Below are 26,048 nucleotides of genomic sequence, written 5' to 3'. Positions count from 1 at the left end.
TTGAATACATCAGGGGGAGCTTGCCAGGCTTTGTCCTGCAGGTAAGATACTCTCAGTAGCTTGCCTGGCTCTCTGAGAAGGGCAGAGGAATCGAACCTGGCTCAGCCAGGCTGGCTGCTCACTCCTATTGCTCTCTCCTCTATGACTAATTAAACAAAAACACAAAATGGGGACCAGACTCATAATACAGAATGTCAGGCACTTGCCTTGAATATGACTGACCCAAGTTCTGTCCCCACCACTGTATTCAGTTCCCCCAAACACTCATTCCTAAGGATCATTCCTAAACACAGAGTCAGGAAAAAAGTCCTGAACACCTCTGGGTATGGCCTCCCAAACCAAAAACAAACAAATAACAAAAATCCATTAAAAATGTATTAGCCTTTCAGGATTATTCTATTCTTTAGATTTTTATTGAAAGCAGCAGTTTTATAATATGCTTTTTGTACACTATTGAAAATGAATATCTCAACATATATGGATATATATGGATAATTAACCACATAAACAATATACGTTTTATATATATATACATATATATGAGTATTTCAAATGGATCATTACATTTAAGCTTGGCTACTGTGACTATTACTCTCATAGGCTATGTATCTATGCATACACATATGCATATATATCAAAATAATGTTAAAAATGTCACCCCATATCAGTACTTGTTGATGTGTGACAAGGAAAGCATATCTTTTCTACTGTTCTGATAAATATTTTAAAGAATTAACAAATTTAAATGAAATAAATAATAATAACAAAATCATTTATTTCAAGCTAGAAAGAAACACGGAGAATTCTGTATCCAATGAGAGTTTTCTAGCTTGTAATTTATTTAACATCTTACCAGAATGAAGAACACAAATAAAATAATACTACAACAGCGATCAAAATTCAATAACACTTAGGCAGATGTACTGGAAGGACCAACTTCTAGAACAAAGGTAACATCATGGAAATCCTCGACAGTCTATAGTACTTCCATTTTTTTAACCCTCAAGGTAATTGTTAACTATAAATAGAATAAGATGAAAGTTTAAGATGCTCAGCATAGTGTGGTCACTAGGCAGGATTTTGGGCATCACCAGAGGAGTAGGAATAAATACAGACAATGGAATCATAGGCATATAATTATAGCCCCACACCCGAAGTTTGTTAGGGAGATAGGAAAGAGAGTTCAGCGCTTAAAGTGCTTGTCTAGCTCGCAGCTGCTGCCTAGACACCAACTGGAGTCTTTAACACACGCAGCCAATAGAAAGACCTGAGCATCACCAGGTGCGTGGCACACCGCACCCCACTCCCAGTAAAACTTTTCTAGAACTTGGATACTGGTGGAAAAATACAGAAAGACTGTGATTCTGGACTGTACTATTTCGCCTTTAGGTGATTTTTCTTAATTCCAAAGCAGAGTTAGGAAAGCAGAAAATAGATTACGGACAATTAAGAAGCTAAATAATGAATAAAAACATAAATTTGAATGTAGCGATTAGCAAGGAAGAAACTGTCTTGGATTTCTTTGGGGTCGCTGAAAGTTTATCCTACATGTGATTAAGATGTATGTGATGATTCAGTAAGATAACATAATCCAATGCCTAGATTTGATCAATACAGTCGGATTGCATTGAGGTGATCTTCCAATATAAGTGCCAACAAAGGGTCATAGTAAATCTTCTATACAAAAGGTAAATTCATGCATACTTTGTGATGTAGTATATGTTTATAATGCTTTATATAAAAGAAAAACTTAGCATAGATCTAAGACATAATACTTAGAAAGGAAAACAGACAAGTCCCATATTTACCTCTGAAGAGTTGTATTACAACTATCCACTACATTGAAAACTAAGTATCAGTAATATATTTTAATATAAATTGAAAGTGGAGAATGTCATAGACAATTTGGCTACATAAAAAAAATTAAATGGAAATGAATAACAAAGTGACAATGTAAAATTTTGGTAGATGAACTTAACTTGCAGATTGATGCAGGTGATGAAAACATAGTGATCTGGAAAATAAATAGAAAAGTATTTAAACTAAAATATGGAGATTAAAAGATAAAATAGCAATTGTTTCAAAATCATAGTAAGCAATTATAATATTATAATAATTAATGCCATTGTAGTCTTATAAGTAGGAAGAAAAATAATGAGCAAAATCATTTCAGTAGCAAATAGGTAATAGAATAATTTTAAATGTATAAAAGAAGATACAGATTTAAGATTCAAAACAAATCCACACACACACACAATCAAGTATAACTACACGTTATAGCAGGAGTAAGGTAAATTTTTCTTTTAGAAAACAACTTTATTTGCAGGACAGAGAAAAAAATTTTTCCAACAAGTCATAAAATTATACTAATGTAAATTAAAAAATGTATGCTAATATAGATTCAAAACGTGACAAGTTCTCTAGAAGAAACTTAATGACCATCCTCTTTGATAAAAATATTTACTTTTTTATTTTATTTTTATTAGTTTTTTTTCTTTTTGGGTCACACCTGGCGATGTACAGGAGTTACTCCTGGCTCTGCACTCAGGAGTTACTCCTGGCAGTGCTCAGGGAACCATATATGATGCTGGGACTCGAACCCGGGTCAGCCACATGCAAGGCAAACTCCCTACCTGCTGTACTATATCTCGAGCCCCTGATAGACATATTTTAAAATATTTTATGTAAAATAAGTTTCTAAAAACATAAAACACATAAAATAAGTTTCTAAATACTTATTTTACATTTATTTTATGTAAAATAAATTTCTAAACTAAGAAATATGTTTAAAAAGTTTATAGTTGATTGTGTATTACAACTAAGTTAAAATGAATTAAAGAATATATTTTTATATAAAGCCACCTAAGTTATTCATATAACAAACATAATTAATGAAAATTTTTCCGTGAGATTAAAATTAATATATATTGGTATTACTTCTATTCAAAAATATTTTAGAGACTTTACCCAATATAATTAAAAAAGGAAAAATAAGGTCTTAGATATAGAAAGAAGAAATATATCATTTTCAATTATGTATTTGTGCACAAAGAAAATCCAAAATATTTAAAAAATAAATTAATAATTAAAACTAATTTAAAATAGGTGTGTTTTTATTTTACCTGCAATATTTATTAACACAACAGTTATTTTCATCAAACTTTGCATGCTTGTTGTACTATTTTTTATAAATATTTAAAAGCAATGCAGGTTTTGCTGTACATATGTTAGCCTTGCACAAGTTTGCAAATCTCCAGAATATGGCAATTTCCAGCATTTATTTTAGAAACTCAAGTTCTACATACCAATAGAGAATTCTGCCCTTCAACAAACCGAATAGAAAATAACAAAAAATGCTATATTTTTGAATCTAGAATGAGTTAACTGTAGGCTATTGGGTCAAGTCTATAGATAAAAAGTAGATCAAAATTTAACCTCACTGTATCCAGGGTGTTTCCTTAGTGATAAGCATGCTCTAGAAATTGAATTAGTTTCCTTGAGCCATGGCAGGTCATGCCCCATTGCACACCAGTGGGTGCTCCTGGTGACTCCAGGAAATACCCAAAGAACAATTCTAAACCCTGTGGTCAAACACTGAATTATTCTAGTGATTAACCAAGTTTCATCAGAAATGTCCTGAGTCTCATAACTCAGATTGGATGATGAAAATGAAAAGTCAAACTGCTGTTTCCATTGAAATAATGACTTTTCTACTCTGTTGCACAGATTGCATAGTGTCTAGAATTCAAGACTCCAGTGACAGACAATATTGGTTTATTTTGAAGGGATGTGGCATGTTTTAATGTCAATTATTCATAAGTAAAGTAAATTTTTGGACAGAAATATTTATATTTCACTAAGAATTTTATTCCTTAGAAATGTTACCCAAAAAATAAGAGTATATTTTGCATCCAAGTTTCCCAAGATGCGAATGAGAGAAAATAGTAAAATAAATATGATTTTTAGAAATATATAGTTTAAAACTTCTTTCAAACAAAATAAATCAAAGAAATAAAAAGTGAAATTTGAAAAAAAATATTCAAAGTGAAAATATTTCCTTATTGTCAAGAGAGAACCTTGTTTTTATATAATCTAGTTGAATTAAACAGTCTCGAGAATAATACAGATATTCATCTTTTCTAGGAAGTGAGGCAGGTTGGGTTGAGACAAACCCAGGAAGTACTCAAGCTTGTGACTGCTGACTCTGATTAGGAGTCACTTCTAGAACAGCTTGGGGACAATGTGAGATGCTAGGGATTCAAACCTGACATACAAGACAAGCAACCTACCCATTCCATTAGCTTTCCAGACCCTTCAAATCAGGTCTTTTCTGAGAAACTTAAGTAATTTGAGGGTAAGTTCTAATTTAAAAAAAAAAGAAAGAGATAAACTCCACAAAAAGAAAACATTCAACCCCATCAAAAAATGGGGAGATGAAATGAATAGAAACTTTGACAAAGAAGAAATCCGAATGGCTAAAAGACACATGAGAAAATGTTCCACATCATTAATCATCAGGGAGATGCAGATCAAAACCACAATGAGGTATCACTTCACACCACAGAGACTGGCCCATATCCACAAGAACAAAAGCAACCGGTGCTGGCACAGATGTGGTGAGAAAGGGACACTCCTTCACTGTTGGTGGGAATGTCGACTGGTTCAGCCCTTCTGGAAAACAGTATGGACGATTCTCAAAAAATTAGAAATTGAGCTCCCATTTGACCCAGCAATACCACTCCTGGGAATATATTCCAGAGAGGTGAAAAAGTATAGCCGAAGTGACATCTGCAATTGTCTGTTTATTGCAGCACTCTTTACAATAGCCAGAATCTGGAAAACACCTGAGTGCCCGAGAACAGATGACTGGTTGAAGAAACTCTGGCACATTTACACAATGGAGTACTATGTAGCTGTTAGAAAAGACAAAGTCATGAAATTTACATACAAGTGGTACTACATGGAAAGTATCATGTTAAGTGAAATGACTCAAAAAGAAAGGGATAAACATAGAAAGATTGCATTCATCTGGGGAACATAAAGTAACAAAATAGTAAACTAACACCCAAGAATGGGCCGAGACTAGTACCAGGAATTTTACTCAATGACCTGGAGGCCAACCACACATGTTAGGGGAAAAGGGAGCTCAGAAAGAGAAGGGAACACCAAATAAAGGGTGTTGGGAGGATCCTCCCAGGATGGGAGAAGCATGGGGAAAGTAGACTATCGACCAAACATGATTGCCACTCAATGCCTCTTTGGCAAACCACAGCACCCAAAAGGAGAGAGAGGGAAATGCCCTGTCACAGAGGCAGGTTGGGATGGGGGGCTGGGGGGTAGGAGGGATACTGGGATCCATGGTGGTAGGAAATGCGCACTGGTGGAGGGATGGGTGTTTGATCATTGTATAATTGAAACCCAAGCACAAAAATGTGTAAGTCTGCAACTGTACCTCATGATAACTCACTATTATAAAAAAAAAAAAAAGAGAGGGATAGAAACTAGTTTTCAAAATATTTTTTTAAGTTCAAAGTTTATCATAGACACTTGTTTTTCTGAAATTTACCAGGATCTGGGACTGGGGCGATAGTCAAGAGGGTATGGCATTTGCCTTGCACGTGGCTGACTTGGTTTTGATTCCCAGCATCGCATATGGTCCCCTGAGCACCACCAGGGATAATTCCTGAGTGCAGAGGCAGAAGCAACCTTGGTGGATCGCCGCGTATGGCAACCACCCCCCCCCCCACAAAAAAGGAAATATGTTACCAGGATGTTGAGTTTCTTCATTTGAGAATAATTGGCTTGAAGTTGGATTAATCTATAGATTAATAGTCTTTTAGATTTCCTTCTTTTTCTCCTTCAAACATCACTGTAATAATAACAATTGCATATTTTCTCGCAAATAATTTCTAATATTTGGCTTGTGTAACACTGTCTTTAACAATTGGTTCAGGATTTTGAAAGTATTATTTGATTCTGAAAACTTATAATAAAAATTAAGATATTAACTTCATATTCAATTTTTTTTAAACAATTGGACTTTAACATTTTAGGAAATAAATTCTATCTGCAATGATTTCTGTAAGTGTTAGGGAAAAGACAGCTATTAGATTTCTTGTCATTGTCTAAAATTTTATATATTCATCCAAAACAAATTACACTCAGTTTAGTCTGATAATCTCTAAAATGTTTTGCTCGAGCGGGCCCAGTAATGTCTCCATTGGAGACTTTGTTGTTACTGTGTCTGGCATATCTAAAATGTTAAGCTTATTAAAATCACAAAGTTGTTTAACCTGTAATAGACACAATTTTTGAAGTCTAATATGACTACTTCTCCTCAGAATATATCGGATTTCCAACCTAAGATTTAAAAAAAATATAAGGGAAGAGTAAATTTCTCAATCTTACAATTTCCTCAAGTAATGGAAATGTTCTTTTCTCAGCCTTATGATTTGTAAGTGTAAAGGCCTTTACCTTTACCTTTATGATTTGTAAGTGTTGTCTGCATTTGTTATAAAGGCCCTCCCGTTGATCATCGATTTGCTCGAGCGGGCCCAGTAACGTCTCCATTGGAGACTTTGTTGTTACTGTGTTTGGCATATTGAATACTCTCGGTAGCTTGCCGGGCTCTCCGAGGGGGGTGGAGGAATCGAACTCAGGTCGGCCATGTTGGCCGCTTGTAAGGCGAACGCCCTACCCACTGTGCTATCGCTCCAGCCCTGCATTTGTTATATTTGTAACAAATTCTCCAACATGGTTAAATTCATTTCACTATTATTCCCTAAACTTTTGTCTAATAATGAGACTTCTTTTGCAAAGGGGTATCATGTTTATCTTGTTATGCTTCCTTTCTTTAGCTTTCATTTCTATTTCTGATTGCTGAGATCCAACCCATGTGCTTTCCTGTACCTATGCTAATAAATTCAGGTCAAAATATTGTTTATTTTCTCTGTAGAAATAATTCAAAGATTTAAAAAATTCCTATTTTTCTGATGAATTCCATTGAGGTCAGGCAAACATAACAGTTCCTTGTACCAGGAAATAGCTATCTCTAAAAGATTAGATTTTGAATTAACAAGAACAAGAACAAATATTTTTGTGAAAAAAAAAAGTAGTATGCATTTTAATTTTAAGATGGCTATTTATTTGCCAGTCTGAACGTTACTAATTTTGCCCATTACCAATTGATTCCCAGACTTCAGTACTATCATGCTTCAAATTCCATATTATGACTTATATGTCTATATTTGATTTAAGGTTCTTGAACTTGAGTATTCTTCTTTGTAAGTTTTTGTTCTAGCCATTCAAAATAATCTGCATGGTGTCGCATCTCTTTCTTCTGTAATTTCCAAACACATATTTAATTATGTACTTCAGGGAATATCTAACTCTGTGTCATATTTCCATGGGATATTACTTTTATATTGATTTTTATCTTTGTTGAATCACTGTGAGATAAACTGTTACAAGACTGTTCATGATTGGGAAGATAATATTTTTTAACTTTTTAAAAATATTTAATGATAAGTTGAAGTTTGTTTTTATTTATTTATCTTGCTTAAATATTTGCCCAAAAGCACATACCATTCAACTTTTAATATATACTTTTATAATAATATTCATAAAATCATTAGCGTAAATAATAGTGCAGATCTAAAAGTGAAATTTTTTCAGATAAAAGTATCTCTTGAAATTAGTCACTTGTTATTAAATAAAAGGAAAATCCAAAACTTTAGTAAAATAGTTTGAAAATATTTGCTGTGCATTAAATTGTTAGAGAATGAAACAGCGTCACCGTATGTTCTTATGAAAGCATTAACCAGTGTTCAAAACAATTGATTATGTAAAACCACTAACTTTCGTATTTTTTGATAGCCCTCAAGAGAGAAGTTTAGACTCAGGAAATATTATCACAATAATATTAAAAATATTATTATTATAATATTATAAATGTGATAAAGGAAGAAGTTCAAGTGTTTCTAAGTAGCACCAGGTGCTGCTACTTAAAAACAACAAAAATGCGTATAGTCTTAATGTTGCTTCTGGGTACAATTTTCTTTTATAAGATAATTGAAATTTTAAATAAGACCATCAGGAATTTTGAAATGCATGCACACATACACCAAAACAGAAAAACACCTTGGTAGCACAAGAATTAATGTGAAACAGAATAGCTAAAGTATCAAGAAAAGTATTTATTTTGTAGTCTCCATTAGCTATTGCATTTCAAATTCCATTTTTCTACGTAATAAAATTGGCTTAATAATACCATCCTAGAATGCTTATGGACATAATTAAGTTTACAATACTAATTTCTTTTTAATTTAAGATTTTAAATATAAATAAGTTTACATCAGAAGTTGTTTTAAGATTTTAAATATAGGATAGGAATAGTTAAAAAGTAAAGTTTATAAAATTAAGTTATTTTTATTAATTACGTATGTTCAGCATACAATTCAACATATTGTTTGAAAGGTATTCTTACCAACTTAAGAAAGCAACCAAAAAGAATATGATAAAATCGGGCCTTAATCAACAGTCTGAGGCTTTGAATTCTTCTTCCCTTGAAGGTATATTCCCAAAACTTGATCTAAACTATAGCCTTGTGAAAGCTTTTCGTGGGGTGTTGATGGGAATTCTGAAACATTTGAGTAACATTTTCCAGGAATAGAAATGAATAGAAATGTTTACCCTTTAAAAGACATGAATTTTATCCATTTTATAAAAATATCATAAAATTCTGTTCATTTGTAAGCAGGCATTTTTTTTTTACTTGAATAATTTTTTATTTTAAGTGAAACATTGTGAGGTACAGTTGTGGACATTACAAGTTTTTGTGCTTGGGTTTCAGTTATACAATGATCGAGTACCCATCCCTTCCACCAGTTCCCATTCTCCACCTCCAATGATCCTAGTACCCCCCCCCCCCGCCCCCCCCCACCATCCCATCCCGCCTCTGTCACAGGGCACTCCCTTTTGTTCTATCCTCCTTTTGGTTGCTGATATTTTGTATGCAAACATTTGGATGCTACCATATTTTAGCTATTAGAAATTACACCACTATAAACATTAGTATGTATTTTCCTTCAACTTATAAAACGAACAATCCATTGATATGGGAATTTTACATAACAATATTTAAAAATATTTGTAAGTGAAAAATTGAAATGGTTTGAATATTTTCAAGAATTTTAAAATCAAAGGAAACTTTAGGTAACTTTAAGCATAGTTGATAAACACATTTTCAGGTAATAATAATATGTAGCATTCAAGGGGAAATCTGAGAAGGCAGCTTTCAAAAGAGGATTCTAGCATGGGAAAAGCCATAAAGTTTGAAACAGTGAGGCTGGAGAGTTGTCTGTAGCCAACTCTAGATAATTACACATTATTGTTTGGTCCTTTAATTATTGCAGAGATCTGAGCAGTCATAGGATCTTTGCCCAGGCTGACAATCAGGGAGACCCCAGGTCTCCATAAAAATACTTGATAGACCCTCCAAAACTTCCATAGCAATTTAATGTATAATGTAGTTATTAAAGCATATAAGAATGATTGCTTAATTCAATCATGTCAATTTCATTTATAGTTTTTATTATAAGGATAGTTTATATATGGTTCCTGTGGGATAATATAATGGATAGAGTGCTTGTCTTGCATGTGGTTGACCCATGTTTGGTCCCTAGGTCCGTATATTGTCCCAGAGTACTATTAGGACAGGTCCCTGAGTGAAGAACAAGAGTGAGCCTTGAACACTGCTGGGTATGACCCGAAATCCACAGTAAGAAAAAAGGGTTTCATTTTAATTTCCTGTCCTCATAAATAAACACTTCTAAGAGGTTAGAGCTATGGAAGCAGAATTTTGATTGAGAAATCTCCTTGTAATATAAATATATTTTAGATAGCATTCAAATTTTCTTACCAACCATAAGGATATTTAATCTGCATAACTGAAGTTTTTCTTCAATACTTCACAAGCATAAGTCAAATTGCCAAATATAATTGCTATATTTTTCTAAATTTATGACAATATGTAACTAAGTGTTTTTAATATCAACTCTGAAGTTAGAGTCTCTATAATTTTTAAATCTCAGACTGATTTTCTTTTATAATTTAACTCGAGTTTTCTGAAGTCAAGAGTATAAAAGTTGTCATATTGACTATAAAATAATTCTTATTAAATTCATTCTTCATTATTATTTTAAATTGCTAAAATAAACTCTTCTATCAAAATTTTACTTTGCTTATAAAGTTAAGTCCTCTAAAACTATAAAACTTAAAAAACTTCTCAATATTTAAGTATAAAATCATCTGGGAATCCAGTGGTGCTCAAGGTTTACTCTTATCTCTGTGCTCAGGAATAATTTCTGCTGGGGCTAGGGGATCATATATGTTTTCTCAGGCTCAAACATCAGTCAACCACGTTTAAGGCCATAACCATACCTACTGCCCTATATCTGAATCCCCATAAAATAATGTAATTCTTATTAAGCTGATTATTTTATTCACTTAAACATGTGATATCTACAAATGTTATCTGATATAAATATTTGTTATAAAATCTATGTTGCATTTTAAATAGAAAATGTCAGTTATTTTCTTCAGAAAATAGACAAAATAGGAAACTAGAATGCAAAAATAAAATAAATATTTCATTTATAGTTATTTTATAAAAACTTATTTTTAAGAATTCCTTCTAAATGAGTTATTACAAAATAAAAACAGTCATAGAAATATAACTCAGTTTAGATGAGAGGAGGTGAATTTGAAGAAACAGATTCGTGAAAGATATCTTACCTCTCCTATTATTATACCTAATGTGCTGATGTACAATAAAAATGTTGATTTTTGCCTCTTTTGAAACTTTCTACAAATAAACTCAAATCTAAAATAGACAAATAAATTACAGTAATCTAGATAAGTTACTATTATGCCCCACAACTTTTTGTATCTATAGATATAGATAACTTAAGTCCGAAAGACTTGAAATGATAAACGGAGAACAAGTCTTTTATAAAAAGGCAAGTTTAATTTTTTAATGTAACTTAGAAGTACATATTGATTTATTTTTGGAAAAATAGTTTTATTAGAAGTGGAAAAGCATACACACTCAAGAGAAAGTGTGGACATTTTGGGTAGAGATGAGACCTGGTGAGAAATTATGTAAACCTCAAAGGGACAACAAAATGGCACTTATCTAACATTTATTTTATTTTATTATTTTTTAATTTTTTTAATGAATCATCATGAGGTAGTTACAGGCTTACAAACTTTCATGCTTATGTTTCAATCATACAGTGATCAAGTACCCATCCCTCCACTGGTGCCCATTCTGAACCACCAATTTTTCCAGTATCCCTCCCACCACCACCACCCCATCCTCCCTAGCCCCACCCTCACGCCCCCCCCCCCATCTCTATGGCAGGCGCATTCCCTTTTACTCTCTCTCTCTCTCTCTCTCTCTCTCTCTCAATGTATATTACATGTTAATTCTGAATAATGTATATTCCAAGAAAAATAGAATGTGCAATTTCAATTTTACAAGTTAGTGGTAAAACATTATGTGGAAGATAGAACAGGGCTTAAGGGGTGTGGTGCTCTGTTAGCTTAGAATCCCAGTTCATGCTCTGAACCACATGACTATAATCCAGCATTCAGGTTTGCTGTCCTGGAGGTCTCTGAGCACCCTTGGGTGTGGTGCTGGTGGTTGTTAGGATGGCAATGGATGTAGCAGCACTGCCTCTCAGGGACCAGGGAGTCCATCATTAAACTCTGAAAGGACTAAGGGAACAAAGAAGAAATCATTCCTATTATGAAATAATAGGAATAGAAACTTCTTGTTCCATTACCTCTTTATGCTGAGCAACAACAAAAGAAGCAGAGGTAGCAACTGTAGTAATCAGAGGTCTTATATCCACACAGCTGAGGTCAGTCTGCTAAGTCTGCCCTGTCCATCAACCTATAATTGAAAAGTTATCGTCTTTGTGCTCTCTTACACTTAAGTCTTTAAAGCAATGACAGTCCTGACATCTTCTAACATCTTGTACAGACTTACAAGTTGAATAACCTTTATGTTGCATTTTGTCTCTTCAATTAAATAAGAACAGAAGCTAACAATGGCACAAGGATTCTGTATTGCAGATTTAAAACATGTTACATGTATGCACAAGGATTCTGTACTGTAGGTCTAAAACACATTATATATACATATGTATATAAATTATCTACCTTCTATGATCAATGTACTCTAAATTTTGTGCATAAAAGAGTGTTGATTCTTAAAGTGTTACCCTTGGGCCATGGCCCATAAATTTGGAAATGGAAATTATAGACACTTGCTCCTCCCTGTTGAATAAAGCCCTCCAGGTGTTCTCAATCCAGGTTAAAATTTGAAAATTCCGACACTGAATTTTAATATGTGACCTGGTAAATATGGGCTACTCATTCAAACACTGCACTTCACTAAATCACCATTAACTTATGTTATTTTACAATTAAATAGCTCTATCATTTGGGTTCCCTAATCACACATTCACAATTTAAATCATTTCACATAAAATTAGCGCCTAACATCACTACCAGTATTCTAGAATAAAAGACATTTTTAAAATGAACACAATAGAACTTCTTTTCAAATAATTCTGAACAACAACAACAAAAAGATTGTTTGAGCAAGACACATGGTAAAATGAAATGTGATGTTTGCTATAATAATAAAATTTTAAGTTTGAGACAAGGGAAATAATAATAAATTTAAGTTTGAGATAAGGGAAGAAATGGACTGCCCTCCAACTTCCTGATGGATCTATCACATCTTTCAGTAGGGCAACGGAAAAGATTATCCATGACTTCTACTCAGATTTCTTTGATAGACATCCACCTGCCCACATACCAAATTCTGCAGGATGGAGATGTCGTTTTCAACATTCTCCCTGCTGAAATCTGACATGCCATTTTGTCAGTAAAGAAGTGAAGAGCACCCGGCCCAGACAAGGTCAGACCCAAACACCTGAAGAACCTGCCATCAGTACTCATCAATACACTGGACTGGCTCTTCACATGCTACCTGTCTGAATGCAAGGTTCTTTCCCAATGGAAACCAGCAGGACTGTTCTACTGTACAAGAAGCGAGACATCCACGACATTGGCAACTGTCGCTGGATCTGCTTGTTGTCTGTCTTCTATAAGCTGTTCACCGGAGTCATCTTGTATAGCATTGGCAGAACACTAGAGGAACGACAACCATGTGAGCAAGCCAAGTTCCGAGAAGGATTCAGCACAACCTACCATATCGACACAATAACCAAGCTCATTGAAGCTTCTCAGGAGTTCAAGGTGCCACTCTGTCTAATGTTCATTGATTTAATGAAGATCTGCGATACTGTTGAGAATGAAGTGGTCATCAAAACCCTAGACAAACAGGGCATTCAAACTCAATACATCAGGATTCTCTGTGAGCTGTATTAAGCATTAACTACCAGGATCACACCATTCTACAAGGAAGTGATCATCCATGTCAAGAGAGGCGTTTGGCCGGGTGATACTATTTCACTGAAACTCCTCAGTGCCACCCTCGAGAACATCATGTGATGACTGAAATGAGAAGGAATGGGAGTGAATATATACATTTGACAACTACACCACCTCCACTTTGCTGATGACATTGTTCTAATAACACCAAACATTAACCAAGTGGCACAAATGCTGACCGACTTCGACAGTGAGTGTGGAAAGGTCAGACTGCAGCTGAATCTCACGAACAGAATGTTTATAAGAAACGGTCTTGTTCCTGACATTCCATTGGCTCTCAACAGAACGAACTTCTCTGAATGCAACTGTTATATCTACCTAGTTCGAGAAGTCAATTTGATAAATGGTCTGCACCTGAGTTGTGAAGGAGGAAGAGAGCTGCTTGGATCGCCTTTAAGAGCGTCGAAGAAATAGCTAAGATGATGAAGAACCTCCTGCTCTGGGCACATCTCTTTTATTCCACTGTTCTTCCTTATATTAATATATGCCTCAAAGACCTAAACCCTACAAAAACAGGATGAGAACACTATTCTAGTCTCCCAAAGAGGAATTGAAAGAGCTACGCTTGGAATATCATGCTTCACTCAAGTGAGAGAAAGAATCTGGAGTTCCAACCTCCATCAACGGTCAAGAATCAAGGATGCTGTCTCGTTTGCCAAGGCATCAAAAATCAGATGGGCTGGACATGTAATGAGGTTTGGGACAACTGCTGGACTAGAGCCATTACCGACTAGATTCCATGAGACGTCAAAAGATCGCAAGGCCGCCTACCTATGAGATAGTCAGACTTGTTTGTCAAGATCCTAAACAATTGGTTTGAAACTCTTCTTGTTCCTGGAATGAGCAGATGCCATTGGGCTACACTAGCATGCGACAGGGACGAATGGAGACGTTACTGGCACCTGCTCAAATAAATTAATGAGTAACAGGATGTGAAGTAATTGATATACATACATCTTTATATTTATACATACATATATATGCACACACACATACAAACATGTTACATAGCCAAGGCTAAAGAATACCCTTGATTTATTTCCCTGTGTATGCCAGGTATACCGTTGTTCATTTGCCTAGTTTGTTCAATATATTTAATGAACTTATTGTTGTTGAATTTCAAAGGATACATATTTGGAAGGGCTGGAGCAATAGCACAGCAGGTAGGGCGTTTGCCTTGCCTGCAGCCAACATGGTCAACCCGAGTTTGATTCCTCCACCCCTCTCGGAGAGCCGGACAAACTACTGAGAGTATCTTGCATGCACGGTAAAGCCTGGCAATCTCCCCATGACGTATTTGATATGCCAAACACAGTAACAAGAAGTCTCACGATGGAGACGTTACTGGGCCCACTCGAGCAAATCAATGAACAATGGGAGGACTATGACCGTGACTGTGACATATTTGGAAAGACAACTTAAAACAACATTCAAGTTGAATTTTACGCTTCATGTGTCTTTTACAACTTCAGAGACCTCATTCAGTTTCAACCTTCTCTTTTCTACTCTGTGTCACAGAAGGCAATTTATCTTCTTATAAACTATCTATTGATCAGCTCAACGATTCCTTGCTAGCTACTTTAGTTTGCTACTCAACCAATGAAAGGCATATGTGGATTACGCTAAATGAAAAAGAGTTTAGCATTTTATTTTGCCTGGTGTCCTCATGCTTCTTACCTTCAGAGATTCTTAAAGACTCAGTTCATCCTATCTGGCAATCCATAAACTTAGAACTCCAGATATTTTTCTTCCTTCTGCATCACACTGTCTAAAATAACCTAACAAAATTATACTGTACTCAGAAGTGATTTGCAGATATTAGTGCTACATTAGAAACTTAAAAAGAGTGGAGATCCTGCTATATCCTCAATTAGTTTAATAATTTGGTAGTACAGATTTCAGATGTGTTTTGGATAATAAATGGATTAGTACAAATATAAGTTGGCAGTGATGATAATTAGATCTGACAGTCCAGATGTGATATTTTTACAGAAGAAATTATATAGCACTTGGCACTTAGTATATAGCTATCAGCCTGGCATGACATTTTTTCCCCCAATCACATTTACTAGATAAATCAGAACTTGTTTTCTTTTTCTTAACAGAAACATCATCATTGCTTTAATATGTCATCACAGCAAAACAGCAATTCTCCTCCTATCTACATTTTGAAAGTAATTTGATCACCTTGATAAAACATAAAACCTTATCTGCTTTGTAATATCTGTCATCTTAGGAGTATTAGAAGTACTAGTTAGAAAATAACAAATATTCTAGAAGTCTTCCTTGCATTAGAATAGGAAAGAATGTTGCAGAATTTAAGGGGTCTTTTCCAATTGTGAAAATTCAAGGGTAATACAGTTGTTTTAGGATGTTAATAAATACCTGTCACTGTCACTGTCCTCCCGTTGTTCATTGATTTTCTCAAGCGGGCCCAGTAACGTCTCCATTGGAGACTTTGTTGTTACTGTGTCTGGCATATCGAATACATCACGGGGAGCTTGCCAGGCTCTGCCGTGCAGGCGAGATACTCTCGGTAGCTTGCCGGGCTCTCCGAGAGGGGCAGAGGAATCGAACTCGAGTCGGCCATGTTGGCTGCGTGCAAGGCAAATGCCCTACCACTGTGCTATCGCTCCAGCCCAAGAAAATACCTATAAAAAGAAAAGACTAAGAGATGCAAAGTATGCCACCTCTCACTAAGAAACAGTTTATGATTTGAATGAAACAAAATTTATGTAATATATCTGCTAAACTGCCAATAAACTGACACATCTGCCTGCTTTGACTGAGGCTAGAGCAAAAGAGACCTCTGATACAAGTTCAGCTGTGGAACAAGCCATTCCACTTCTTGGTTCTTAACCTGGAGATCACTGGTAGAATTGTCAATAGCTGAGAGAGGATCCCGAGTCATTGCAGAGATTATGTTTCCTTGGATAACTTGACCATTATCAAAACGTTTTCCCCAATATGTATTTAGGAATCTTCTCCAGATTACTATTGACTCACAGAAAAGACTTAACAGTCACCAAGACACAAATATAAACTGGCTACCCATTACATTTTAAAAATTATCAGGAGAATGCTAATCTTAGTATTCCATCATCATAAACAGTGAATATGTTTGAGGATAACCTTGAACAGATCCACAGGTAAGTAGCATCAAAATAAATCTCAGACATCTAGGCGCCCAATTCTGTTGTTTTGTAAATTCTGCCTCAGTCAGTACGAAGGATGTTATTTCAGTTTTCTATGGATAGTAACAGATGGTCACAGATTTAACAGATTTACATAGCCTAACTTGTATACATCAATACCAAAAGATGCCTTGGATCCTCTGATAGATTTCAGAAAGATGCAAAGATAGGCACAATATGTTTTAACCATAACATGGTGTTCAATGGAAACAATATACATTCAGATGCACTTATTTTTTGGCAAACTCTGTTTCCTTGTGCTATAGAACTGAAAACCAAGCTCTATGCCTTTCATATGCATTATCCTTTGGGCAATAGATGATCCCCCAAGAAACCTTCAAGGACATTCACAGTTCCTAGGGGTCTTTTGTTTTTGTTTCTCACATGGGTCTCCTCAGAGTAGCTATTGTGTTCATCATGATCAGATAATCACAGAGGATCTCTAGAGACTAACTGAAATATGACATTTAAAAAAAATACAGCAATGATTGAAATTTCATTGTATAAACTTTTCCATTTTTTTGTTGATTAGAATAAAACCACAGTAGGTTGTTCCTATACTTACGTAGATGGAGTTATGAAAATATGTGATTACTAAAAAATGTGTCAGTGTAAGTCATTTTTTGTCTATCTGACACAGCACTCAAGAGGAGGAAAATAGCATATACATATTGTCAAAAAAGTTAAACCCAAAGATCTATTTTATCACTGGTTCTGACATAAAGGCATCATAATTATGCTCAAAAGACAGGAGTTTTTTTTTCTTTTTTATAAAAGCTGTAAAAGTTTTGAAATGTGGGAAACGTTTCAAGTGATATCAAATGTAATTGGTGTTTGAGAAGGCAAAAATAAATTTTAAATAGAAATTATTTTATTTGTTTTATTTTAGTTGTTTGCAAATACGAAATTTTTGATATATCAGGAAAAAATAATTTCACTTAACTCAGTATGATAGCTATGAAATGAACCTCAACTAGGGATATCATATCTCTCACAAAAAAGTTTATTCAAATAAAACAATGAGACAATGAACCCTACATTAAAACAAAATTGATGTCACACATTTCATATGTTAAAAACAGCATCATAAAATGAAAAATTACTCATGTTTAGAAGAAAAATAGTAAAGTCATTATTTTGTATTTCTATGATCTGACTCTTCTATTTTCTAAAGCAAATCATTTATTCTATATAACTTAAAAGGGAACACACTGGCAGAAATATTTTAACTATATTAGGAAAAATACCATATATATATCTATATACATATATATTTAGATACAATAACACATTTATAAAAATATTTCACCAATATATTCCAGCAAAGAATAATAGTCACATTTTCAAAGAATTTTAAAATATTACAATTAAAATTTAGATAAAAATGTTCAATTGATATTCAATTATAAGAGAAACAAATTACAGATTGAAAATAAATACATGAAAATAAGTGAAACTCAAACAGTAATTGTAACCATGCAAATTATAAGTGATTTATATACATCATTTTCATTTAATGCAGAAATAAGTTAAAGTATTGACAATCAAGTCTTTGTAATCTTCGCCTTAAAGCATAGTGAGAACAGTTCTGATGAAGAAAGGAATTAATAAAATTTCAAGGGAAAAATTAAGTGTCAAAGAAAATCGAATGTTGTGTTTAGCTAGAAGGAAACAATAAAATGAATTAAGATGTCTACAGGGGTATGTTGAGAGACAAGGATAACATATTTTCAAGACATATTAAAGAGATTAGAATTTATCTTTTAAGCTGCAGCTAATGAGATGTGTTCACTTAATACTTTTATCTTGAGATTAAGATAGGGATGATCAATTTAAAAAATGCCACATTTTCTACCACTCTTTACAGACATTCATTACATTTAAAATTTAAACAGGATATGATCAGAAATAAAATGAGCTTAATTGTGTTTTTTCAAAATTCTAACTACAATCGTCTTTGAAACATTATTTAATCTTAATAATCTTTTCTTATTTCTCAAGAAGGAGAGCACAGAGAGGCTATTATTACTCCATGGAACTTGGAAAACTTTGGAAAGACCTGCTATTAACATTTAATCGTGATGCCAGTAAAATTACTAAATATAGCTATTAGAAGAAAAGCTACATAGGGGCAATGCAGTGAATAATATCATTATAGTAGAAAACAGAAAAGAAAATGATACAGTTATAGAATGGGTTAGATTTAATGTAGAAAGTGCTAAAAGAATGAGCAAGAATTTGAGATATGAATCAAATGTTATAAAAAATTTCATCTATAAAGCAATAAGGTCGATGAATATATTTGTATAAGCCCATCTTTAGACATTAAATCACATACAATAAGTTATATATGTTAATAATTTGCTCATCTTTCTTTTCCTTCCTTCCTTCCTTCCTTCCTTCCTTCCTTCCTTCCTTCCTTCCTTCCTTCCTTCCTTCTTTCCTTCTTTTCGTCCTTGTTTTCTTCCTTTTTTTCTTCCTTGTTTTCTCCCTTCCTTCTTCCTCTCTCTCTCTCTCTCTCTCTCTCGCTCTCGCTCTCGCTCTCGCTCTCTCTTTATTTCTGTCTTTTAAATTTTGGGCAACATCGGGTGATGCGCAGGGTGCACTCCCACTTCTGTTTTACACTCAGGAAGTACTCTTAGCAATGCTTGGGAGACCATATGGGAGATCAAACTGCATTGGCCATGTGCAAAGAAAGTACAAAAACCCTCACAGTTGTACTATGTACCCGGCCTATTGTTTCAACAATTTCTAACTTTTATTTAGGAGCTGGAGCGATAGCACAGGGGTAGGGCGTTTGCCTTGCACGCAGCCAACATGGCCGACCCAAGTTCGATTCCTCCGCCCCTCTCGGAGAGCCCGGCAAGCTACCAAGAGTATCTCGACTGCACGGCAGAGCCTGGCAAGCTACCCGGGACATATTCGATATGCCAAACACAGTAACAGCAAAGTCTCCAATGGAGACGTTACTGGGCCTGCTCGAGCAAATCCATGATCAACGGGAGGGCCTTTACCTTTTACCTTTATTTAGGATCTATCTTTAAGGCCAACTAATGATTAATATATAGTATGTAAGAGAAGTTTTGAACCATTACACTAACAGAAATTTATTATCCATTGTTTCTTTTTTATTATTGCAAGTGAAATATCAAAAGGGTAAGATTGGAAATAGAGTCAAAGTTCAGGGAATGAGAAAAGATTAACTATGACAGGAAAAAATACAAAAATGTAGAATCAGGAAATAAAGATTTACATGAAAATGACAACAAAAAGAACATACAAATATTTGACTGACAGTTCAGGAACTAATTCTTGCAATTCCAGGTATCCAAAAATATTCTTTAGTTTTACTGCTTCCCTCTCATGTTTACATAAAAACTCCAAGATGGCTATATCCTGATAATATAGAAAATGTGCTCTTGTTTGAAGCAAGCAAAAGTATAAGCTTTTATCATGACACTCTTCTTTATCAATACTCTTCTTGATTATTTTATGTTTTCACCTCTGTATTATTCTCTTCTTATAATTTAATGCAGTTAACCACTCAATCTATCTAACCTTTCTCTGTATCACATTTGTAAGTGTAAATGACCTATGATTACATATTTAATGTCTAATGTTTCCTAAAGATAAAACGTAGTAGCATTATATTTTTGTTAGAATTTTATAATTGCTTTCCTACATTTTATTACTACCAAATAATTTATTATATAAAATAAAATGTTATGCTGGGGTAAACAAATTCAAACTTACTACACTAACTAAAAAAACAACAAAGAAACACTAAATTTGGATAATTGCTTTGATAATTACATTTATAATTAAAACTGCCACAAATACATTTCATTTTATTACTTCCTGTGGAAATATATGTTCATATATATTATATATTTAAGTATTTTCAATTAAGAAGTAAAGCCAGTTAATTCAATGACTTGCTTAAAAATAATTTCTGTTATGCATGTTTTTAAACTGATAATGTGACTGCAGTCTTTTAAATTAAAAAGCATCTAGACTTTAATATACTTGAAATATATCTCCCTAAAGAGTTTACAATCTAATTATTAAATCAATATATTATGTGGTTTCCTATCTATATTTCCATCCTTTTGTAAGAAGCAAATTATTTTAAACACAAATTTACTATATAAAACCAAAGTCACAAATACATTTGAGCTTTTTAGTTGACATGGCAAACAAAGCAATACTGACATCAATAATATGTAAAAATACATGTGCCGGTTCACCAGCATCATACAAATGTTCACATGGGTTGCTTTTCAAATGATCCTGCTGAGACCAGAGAGATAAAAAGGAGGGGAGAGTGCTTGCCTTGCATGCTGCTGAACATAATTCAATTTAGATACCCCACAGGGCACTTTGCGCCCTGCCAGGAGTGATTCTTGACTACAAAATCACCAGTAAGTCCTGAGCACAGCCATTTGTGGTCTTCTAAAATGCATCAATGTATGTATTTATACAGATTCATGACTCTTTATCAGACTTAGCAAAATACCTATTCCACAAATAAAGACACTACTGATTTGGTTAATTTAGATGTGTAAATGCCAATAGAATTGAGATCAGATGAGATTGTCATGTATAAAGGGAGACTTAGGGGTGGGGATATTTGATCCTTACCTGACTATGCTCAGGGCTTATTGTTTGCTCAATGCTTAGGAATCCCTCCTGGCATTGCTCAGGGGAGTATGCTGTACAAGGGAACAACCAGGGATCCGATGCGTGCAAGACTTGTTCTTTAACCATTTAGCTGTTTTGCTGCCTAGAGTGAAATTTAAACTACTGAATTTAATGTAGTAGATTTTTATTTATTTTGGAGATGCACCCTTACTTTATTTTAGAGATGCACCCTTATTTAGTGAGTGCTAATGGTACATTAATTTTCATTTATAAATCAATAGTAATATAGTATTCTATAGTCCATACTTCATTCGAATTTTCTTAGTTCTTACTGAATGTCCATTCTCTGTTCTAGAATCTTATCCAGAATACCACATCCATTTACTCTCCATTGTGTTGCCACAGTGTTTCAGACTTTCTCATTTACAAACCTTAACTATTTAGAGGTTTAGACTATTAAAAATATTAAAACTGCCACAAATACATTTCATTTTATTACTTCCTGTGTAAATATATGTTCCTATATATTATATATTTCAGTATTTTCAATTAAGAAGTAAAGCCAGTTAATTCAATAACTTGCTTAAAAATAATTTTTGTTATGCATGTTTATATAATTATATCTCAGAAATTTTTTAAGTTGCTATAGTTTCATATTTTATGGTTTTTGCTCACAGATAGACTGAGATTATAAAAATTACATAGATCAAGCCCCATATAATAAAGATGCATATCAGCATTATGACATGACTGTAGATACCAAATTTGACTGTTGGTTGAGGTAGTGACTCTCAGTGTCTTTACTGCATATTGCTCTTCATTGTGCCCTAGTGATTTAATTTTAATTACAGTTGGCAATTTTGCTTAGATTAACGAGACTAGGTAGGCACAAAAATTATAAGTAGCACCTAATAAACAGTGTGTTCTGTTTGGAAGAAAGAAAAAAATAGGACAATTCTCAGTACTATTAGTTCTTTTACTTGTCTATCATACATAGCTGAATTTGATGTCTTTGCTGTGCTTTCAATAATAGGACAATACTATTCGTCACTGAAAAGTGGCAAAGGCATTATTTTATTGATATGCAACTGTGAATATCCTGAGAAAGACAAATTTATGAAAACTAATATTTGGGATCATGTGGAAGCTCTATAGATCACCTCTTAACTAGCTTCATAAATATAAAATTAATTTTTAAAAAGTGAGTGTAAAAAATTTTGAGTATCTTCTCTTATTAAGCCAACAGCTGACTTTATACTAAAAATGAAGAATAAAATTTCATAAAACATTATTTAAAAAAACATTTATATTTCATATCATCTGGGAATATATCTAACATGATATACATATGTATGTATATATATATATTTAACTACAACTCTCATTTGTGAAGACATGTTATTTTAACACATAGATCTAACTGAAACACGTATTTTTGAATATTTTTTATTCTTTTGAACATTAGGAGCAATAGCACAGCGGGTAGGGCATTTGCCTTGCACATGGCCAACCCGGCCGAATGGAGTTCGATTCTTCTGCCCCTCTCAAAGAGCCTAGCAAGCTACCGAGAGTATCTCGCCCACACAGCAGAGCCTGGCGAGCTCTCTGTGGCATATTCGATATGCCAAACACAGTAACAACAAGTCTCACAAAGGAGACGTTACTGGGCATGCTTGAGCAAATTGATGAACAACGAGAGGACAGTGACAGTGATTTTTGAACATGAGTAAGTCTCTGTTTTCCATTTATAAATAATGTATACATCATATTGGTTAAAACTCGAGCGGGCACCAGTAACATCTCTATTCCTCCCAGTCCTGAGATTTTAGCAGCCTCTTCTTACTCATCTTTTCCCAATGATTGGAGGCCACTGCAGGGTAAAGGGAATGAGACCTGTTGTCATTACTGTATTTGGCATATCGAATATGCCACGGGGAACTTGCCAGGTTTTGCCAGTGTGGGTGGGATACAGGATGACAGTGAGTGATACAGTGATTGGTTAAAAGCAAGAGAAAAGACATTTGCTCAAAATGAGGTGGAGCTCAAAACTGGGTATATATAAAGTTAACTTTAATGTAGTGCTAATATTGCTCCTTCCCCTGAACATTGTTTTTCACCCTTATAAGAGAATAAAAAAATCCAAGGAATATATATTATATATAACAATTCTATAGACAAACAAATCCTCTATTGTTTTCTTCTTCCCAAAAGCAGTGAAAAACAGGAGAGACAATGTTTTCACACAAAGTTGTTAATAAATGGAGTGCCAGGATATGTGAAGAGAGAAACTTAGAACTTATCTTCAGTAGGAGCTTACCATGATGGGAAGAATGAGGTGATGACATATATTAGTTGGGAGAGATTAGTTGGGGGAAACGGGGCATGGAAACAGTGGTGGAGGGAAAAGTGCACTCTGGGAAAGGGAATGATGCTGTATTGTACTGTGCATGAAACACTATTAGCTGTTAGAAGTAGTATTGTAAACATGGTACTTAAAATATTTTTCTTTAAAGAAAAGGTAAGTTTTGAATGAAGGAGTGTAGTATGAACAAGTCTGTATGACAGAAAGGATGCCAAGGCTATATTAGGTAGAAAAATGCCCCAGATAAGAACAACAAAATATTAATACCATGTACTTTAAATAGAATTTGCAATTAATTTGACTTATTATTAAGTAATTGTAATTTTAAGTGAAGCAAATGGCAAATTCTGAGAGATAAGGGAATGTTCACATTATGAGAAAAATTTTGCTTGCCTCTGTACTCTTCTGTGAATGAACTGGAGCCATTTGAAGATTTAAGGCTCTTTTTTTTAAAATTTTATTAGTGACAAACCAAAAGTTACAGTTGTAGACTTACAAATTTTTGTGCGTGGGTTTCAATTATACAATGATTAAGTACCCATCCCTCCACCAGTGCCCATTTTCCACCACCACGGATCCCAGGATCCCTCCCACCCCCATCGACCCCATCCCACCCTGCCTCTGTGGCAGGGCATTCCCTTTTGTTCTCTCTCTCCTTTTGGGTGCTGTGGTTTGCAAAAGAGGCATTGGGTGGCAATTATGTTAGGTCTATAGTCTACTTTCAGCATGCTTCTCCCATCCTGGGAGGATCCTCCCAATACCCTTTTTTTGGTGCTCCCTTCTCTATCTGAGCTGGCTTTTCCCCTAGCATGCGTGGCTGACCTCCAAGCCATGGAGTAAACCTCCTGTTACTTATCTTGGCTATACTTGGGTGTTAGTCTCCAATTTTGTTACTTTATGTTCCCCAGATGAATGCAATCTTTCTGTGTCTATCCTGCTCTTTCAGACTCATTTCACTTAGCATGATACTTTCTATGTAGTACCACTTGTATGTAAATTTCATGACTTCATCTTTTCTAGCAGCTACATAGTACTCCATTGTGTAGACATACCAAAGTTTCTTTAACCAGTCATCTGTTCTCGGGCACTCAGATTTTTTCCAGATTCTGGCTATTATAAAGACTGCTGCAATAAACAAACAAGTGCAGATGTCACTTCTAATATACTTTTTTTTGCCTCTCAGCGGTATATTCCCAGGAGTGGTATTGCTGGGTCAAATGGGAGCTTAATTTCTATTTTTTTGAGAATCGTCCATACTGTTTTCCAAAGGGCTGAACCAGTCAGTCGGCATTCCAACCAGCAATGAAGGAAGGTCCCTTTCTCGCCACATTCGCACCAACACAGGTTGTTTTTGTTCTTTTGGATGTGGGCCAGTCTCTGTGGTGTGAAATGATATCTCATGTTTGTTTTGATCTGCATCTCCCTGATGATTGATGATGTAGAGCATTTTCTCATGTGCCCTTTAGTCATTAGGATTTCTTCTTTGAGAAAGTTTCTGTTCATTTCCTCCCCTCATTTTTTGATGGTTTGGATGTTTACTTCTAGTGGAGTTCAACCAGTACTTTATATATTCTTGATATCACCCCGTTGTCGGATGTGTATTAGGTGAATATCCTTTCCCATTCTGAATACTGTGTTTGTATTTTGGTCATTGTATCTTTTGAGATGCAAAGCTTCTTAGTTTAAAATAGTCCCATTTGTCTATCTCTGTTTTCAATTCTTGGAGAATGGTGTGACATCCTTGTAGATACCATTAGCTTCAATGTCATAGAGGGTTTTGCCAACTTTGTCTTCAATGTACTTTATGGATTCCGGTCTGATGTTAAGATCTTTAATCTATTTTGATCATACTTTCTTACATGGTGTTAGGGAGAGATCTGAGCCCATTTTTTTGCATGTAGCTGTCCAGTTTTTCCAGGACAATTTGTTAAAGAGGCTTTCCTTACTCCACTTCACATTTCTTGTTCCCTTATCAAAGATTAGATGATCATATGTTTGGGGGGAGATGTCAGTATATTCAACCTTGTTCCAATGCTCTGTAGGACTATTAATTTTTAGTTTTTGTATGAGACATAATATTCATACTAGTATATTATTCATATGAATAGCACTTTGTTACAAATTTTTATTTTCAGAATTTGTACAAAAATAAATATTTGGAGCATTTTGTTATTTTTATAGAAGAAATCTTCATTCTCTTGGGAATAAGGACTTTAAGAGACCTTAATTTGTTTTACTCATTTGAAAGAATGTACTGGTGTCTCATAGTTACTTTGCATCTCTCTATCCATATTTTGTATTGTCTTTTAAATCATCTACTTATT

At 34.3% G+C, this 26,048-nt stretch overlaps 1 protein-coding gene across 1 annotated transcript in view; it reads right to left on the bottom strand.

The window, feature by feature from the left end:
* The window catches only part of KLHL1 (kelch like family member 1), a 321,085-nt gene that overhangs the window by 200,585 nt on the left and 94,452 nt on the right, over nucleotides 1–26,048 (bottom strand). The window lies entirely within an intron of this gene.

The sequence above is a fragment of the Sorex fumeus genome, unplaced genomic scaffold (assembly GCF_029834395.1).
Source record: "Sorex fumeus unplaced genomic scaffold, SorFum_2.1 ptg000008l, whole genome shotgun sequence".
NCBI classification, from domain to species: Eukaryota; Metazoa; Chordata; class Mammalia; order Eulipotyphla; family Soricidae; genus Sorex; species Sorex fumeus.
Note: the sequence above shows the minus strand (reverse complement) of the source record. Positions and strands in the feature narration are given on the sequence as shown.